General features: G+C 49.1%; 1 pseudogene; it reads right to left on the bottom strand.

Moving 5' to 3' along the window:
- Nucleotides 1–1,539: 1,539 nt before the first annotated feature.
- Nucleotides 1,540–5,291, bottom strand: LOC146195728 (uncharacterized; annotated as a pseudogene).
- Between the last annotated feature and the right edge of the window lie 348 nt (nt 5,292–5,639).

The following is a 5,639-nucleotide window of genomic DNA, read 5'->3' on the forward strand; positions in this document are numbered from 1 at the left end:
TAGGGGCGCCACTGAAAGCCGCGTAGCGGCAGCCGTAGGAACCAGAGGCGGGCCTTATGCGGTAAGCGTGGCCGTGGTGCGCGCGTGTGATCTGCCGCTCGTGCACGTATCGCGGGCACTTCCGCTGTGACAGTGTGCGCAAGGGGATCGCACTTTATTATAGTGGACACGTGTTAGATATCACGGCCGTCTGGAACTACATCGCCTCCATATGCATCAAATGTCTGCTGCATACGAGCGCAACAAGATTGCGCACGAAGTGGAGGTAATTTTGAGTGCCCCGTTTTCATAACAACGCCACGCTAATTCGTTCATTCCTTGAACTATGAACCAACGTTCTTTCTCTGTTTAATAGTACAATAAATATATTGATACAGTAAACTAGGCAGCGTTGTCGAAACTGCGAGCTGTTTGTGCCGTGCTACAGGAGGAAAACCCAGCGAGCTTGCAAACCAGCATTCTGAGCAGCAGAAAAATAGCGCATATTGGGTTCCTGTAGCAAGGGTTCAGTCTGAAAAGCAAGTGCAGTGACTTGTTATGTTTTAGTAATCTTGCCAGACAACAGGAATTAACACTGGCTCTGCTCATCACAGTAATTGCATGACAAATTTCAAAACGCATATTGGCAAATATCTCAATAAACCGCTGCAGTGGCTCCGGCTACTGAGCAGGATCGAGTTATCGGGACCGAAGTCGACTGCGCTGCCCACGTTTTGGTGGAGGCGGATCGCAACATGCAACCGTGTTCTGTGCAATGTCAATGCACGCTAAAGCGCGTCTGGCTAAGTGTTTCACAAATTTAATGCGTATTGTATCTTGCCGGCTAGCGGAGGCGACCAAGTTTAAACAAGAAGTGTTCACGGAAGGTGCAATGACAAGCTGAAAACACTGCAAACATAGTTATGACTCAGGCCTGTCACACGGAAAATTTAATGCCTTTTCCATCTAATGATCAAGGCGCGTTCAAAATGACATTTTTTTTGCTGCTACATGAGAAAATATAATGACATTGATGAAAACAACATTAGGTATCGAATGAGTTTGAGGTACTCATCCATATGCGATCAACGAGGAAGTGTGCTATGTCGATACCAGAGACTCGGTGAGAAGATACACCCAAAATGTTGCGATCTACCGGCCAAAGGCCGGCAGCTACGCGATGAAAACCAGGCAGATTCGCAGAGCGAAAAGAAGACGCTTTATTTCCGGCTCGGAAATATATAGAGAAGGAAAGAAAGGAGGGGAAGAAGGAAAGAGGGACTATCTACGCATGCGCTGGTTATCTGCAGCATTGATATCAGCAGCATTTCCTTCCCCTAATAGCCATAGCGCTCCACTGGCTTTCTAGTTCTTGTGGACCAGCGTAGCTCAGGAACAGGCCCTTCGGGAAGGTCGTGAGCCTTGTCTGTCGGGGCCCCTAAGGTCGCAGGAGGCGATTCTGCAGGACTTCATACTTCTCTGCTTCCGTCGGTGTCTGATGAGCGTTTTCGAATCTGGTCGACATGACGTCGAACGACTCCGTCCTCAGCAGCCACAGTGACTAGACGGGCACCACTCGTCGATTTCACTTTGCCTGGTGTCCACTTTTCTCCTACGCCGTAGTTGCGCACGTAGACTGCGTCTCCCGGGGTGAAGTACCAACTGGCGGAATCAGTCTCTGAATGATTGGGCCTTTCGTAGTTCCTGGGAGGAAAACACATATCTAATTTTGTACGCAAACGGCATTCCAGAAGAAGTTCGGACGGAGTAGAGCCTGACGCTTGTGGCGAATTTCTGTAGTTACAAAGTATTCTCGCCAGAGCAGTTGTCAACTCCACGCCCGGCATTTTCTTCAAGCCCTCCTTGACTGTTCTTACGGCCCGTTCCGCAAGACCATTGTTCTGGGGGTGATAAGGCGGGGTACGAATATGCTCGATTCCGTTTTTCTGTAGGAATACCGCAAACTCTAACCCAGTAAAGGGTGTACCGTTGTCGGTAACTATGGTCCAAACCTGCTAAACAAGGTTCTCATGCAATTTGCAGTGGCTTTAGCGGTTGCTCGAGATACTAGAATGGCTTCTATCCAATTGCTGTGTGCATCGACAATTACGAACAACACTTTGTTTCCAATAGGCCCTGCATAGTCCGCATGTAGCCGTGACCACCTCTCTCTTGAAACCGGCCAGCTTACAGGATTCCTAGGGGGCATGGGCAAAGCCTGCACACAGCTTCCACAATTCGAGACCAATCTGCAAATATCTTGATCTAAACCGGGCCACTAAAACTTAGCCCTCGCCCTTGTCTTCATGGTTGACGCACCCTGATGAGACTCCTGTAGCATCGTCAACAGTTTCTCACGCGCCGCACTTGGTATCACCACACGATGCCCCCAGTACAACAGCCCCTTCTCCACAGACAACTCATGTCTCCTTTTCCGGAATTCCGCCACTTCCCTGCTGTCACCTTCTACGACGGAGGGCCATCCGTTAGTCACGTACCTGCATATCTCTTGCAAAAGCCCGTCAGCTGCTGTGAGCGCTTGAATCTCTTAGTGGGAAACCGCTGGTTGGTCCCATTCGTCGATTATAAGCACCATTTCCGACAGATCTGTTTCCGCTTGCGGCTCCTGCTGCGATTGAGGCAAACGGCTTAGAGCGTCAGAAATTAGCATCTGTTTTCCAGGTTTACAAATGAGCTTGCACTTGTATGCCCCTAGCAAAAGCGCCCAGCGCTGAATTCGGGCGGCAGCCATGTCAGAAGTTTGACGATCCTGTCAGAGTAGACCTAATAAGGGGAGGTGGTCCGTTACAAGCGTGAACTCCCATCCCAACAGGTAATCGCGAAACCGTGTCACGCCAAACACCAGGGCTAAAGCCTCTCGCTCAATTTGGGAGTAGTTTCTCTCAGCTGAGGTGAGCGTCCGTGATCGGAAGCCAATTGGCCTTTCTTCACCATTTATTCGGTGGAAAAGGGCAGCACCGACACCGTAAGGTGAAGCATCGCATTCCAACATCAACTCTAGCTGCGGATTAAAGTACGTTAGCACTGGGGCTGAACACAAAGTATCCTTGGCCTTCTTAAATGCCGCGTCTCCTTTTTCGTGCCAAACTCACTTTGCACCTTTTTCAAGAAGGCCGTACAGGGGTGCAAGCATAGTGGAAAGATTTGACAAAAACTTGTTGTAAAATGTAACCATTCCCACAAAGGATCGCAACTCGGCAACATTTCGCGGTAAAGGGGCTAGCCTGATTGCATCCACGTGCTTCTCGAGGGGGTGTAGCCCTTAAACATCAATACGATGAAAAAGATACGTCACCGATTGTTCGCCAAACTTACACTTGTCATAACGAAGTTTGATACCGTTCTCGCGGAAACGCTGTAGCACCGCTTGCAGATTTGCGTTATCAACATCGCTGCTGTCGGCTACCAGGACATCGTCTAGATAAGCCTGAGTCCCTTTTAGTCCTTGCAGCACCGATTCAATCTTTCGTTGGAATATCGCTGGCGCTGATGCGATGCCAAACGGTAACCTGTTGTAGCAAAAGAGCCCCTTGTGTGTGTGTTTATCACTGCTAATTTCCGCGAGTTTTCATCTAGCTCAACCTGATTGTAAGCATCGCGAAGGTCTAAAGTACTGAATTTTTTTCCTGAACATAGATTTGCAAAAATGTCGTCTATGACAGGCAAGGGGTACTGCTCAACCTCGCACACAGGGTTTAGTGTAATCTTAAAGTCCCCGCAAATGAGCACTGTTCCGTCCTTTTTCAAGACTGGCACGATGGGCGTTGGCCATTCAGGATGAGGAACTGGTGATATTATGCCAGCCGAGACTAATCTGTCAAGCTCTTTAGACACTTTATCACGAAGTGCAAAAGGAATTTTCCTTGCCTTAAAGAACTTGGGGTTTGCTCCGGCCTTGATGTGCAGTCGGGCTGGCGGACCTTTCATGAGACCAGCGCCTTCAGGGAACAGGTCGCAGTTTTGCTGGAGCAGCATCGGCACGTCCTCCCAGGCTTGCTTTGATACGGAAGGCTTCGAATACATGGTCAGCACCTGAATGCGTTCGTCTGTCAATTTTTTCAGCAGGTCCCGACCGCAAAGACTGGGGCCATTGCAGTCTAAAACCGTCAGACTGCATTGTACTGTGGTACCTTCATAGGAAACTGGCATGGTCAGTGTACCGAGGAGTGGCAATTTTCCGAGATAGCATGAAAGCTGTACTTCCGACTTTTACAGCTGCGGCCATTGATGGGAGTGCACTTGGTAAATGCTTTTGGGAATGACGCAAACAGGGGAGCCGGTATCAATACCCATCATTATTTCGATGCCATTCCATGCAAACGATTTTCTGATGGGGGGTATAAGAGAGCGCGTGGTGGTCAAGGACCAGATTTGGGACGCGCTACTATCACTCTCTTCGGTTTCTGGCGTCTGTGCTGTTAGTGCTAGCGTCCTGCTTGTCTCATTTGCCGCACACATTCGCGCTAAATGCCCTGGCCGTGCACACTTAAAACATTTGCGCTTGATTAGTCGACAAGCCTTTGTATTATGACCATGCTTACCGCAACATTTGCATTGTTGCACGCCCTGTGACTTCGTGCGCGATTCGTACTGGCCAGAGAGCTTTAGCAATCTCGCTTGTTCTTGGTCAGTAACAATCCCTTGCGAATTGCGTTCAGCGCTCTCTGCGGCGAGGGCAAGAGCCTCGGCTTCTTCGCGATTCAGATTTTTCTTCGCTAACAGCTGCTTCTGCAGATTCTTGGATCTGACACCACACACAATACGGTCCCTTATCATTCTGTCTAGCATCGTTTCAAAATTGCAATTCTGTGCCATCTGCCGCATTGCCACAATGAATGCATGTACAGATTCCCCTTCTTGCTGGCAGCGATGGGAGAACTTGAAAGTTTCAGAGATTTCATTCGGTACCGGGTCGTAGTAGCTGCTTAGCGTCTCCACAACTTCTTTGTAGGTAAGGTCGTTAGGCTTTCGCGGTGCTACCTTCGCGTTCAAAATTTCTATTGTCCTTGTTCCAAGCGCCGCTACCAGCAGGGCTCTTTTCTTAGCATCGTCTATCAGATCATTCGCTTCGAAATAAGCTTGAACCTTTACGAGGTACGGCTGCCACTTATCTTTTTCGTCTTCGAATTCCGGTAGCCTGTGTGCCATGGCTGATCCTTGGCGGTGGGTTCCTTCTGCGTGACTGTCGTGCTTGGACGTATTGCTGGTTTCCTTGCTGCAGCAGAATCCTGGTCGCCACTGTTGCGATCTACCGGCCAAAGGCCGGCAGCTACGCCATGAAAACCAGGCAGATTCGCAGAGCGAAAAGACGACGCTTTATTTCCGGCTCGGAAATATATAGAGAAGGAAAGAAAGGAGGGGAAGAAGGAATAAGGGACTATCTACGCATGCGCTGGTTATCTGCAGCATTGTTATCAGCAGCACAAAATAAACTACAAAGTGCCACCGGCTATAAGTACTACTTTGCTCCTATACGTTAAAGAACCCCAGGTGGTCGAAATTTCTGGAGTCCTCCACTACGGCGTCTCTCATAGCCTTAGTTGCTTTGGGACGTTAAACCCCACAAACCAACCAACCAACCAATTTTGCAGCTAGTCATCTATGTGAACTATACCAAATAGCATCGTGAAAAAAAAAAC

This window comes from Amblyomma maculatum, chromosome 3, assembly GCF_055883805.1.
Source record: "Amblyomma maculatum isolate TAMU_Amacu chromosome 3, ASM5588380v1, whole genome shotgun sequence".
In the NCBI taxonomy this organism is placed as follows: domain Eukaryota; kingdom Metazoa; phylum Arthropoda; class Arachnida; order Ixodida; family Ixodidae; genus Amblyomma; species Amblyomma maculatum.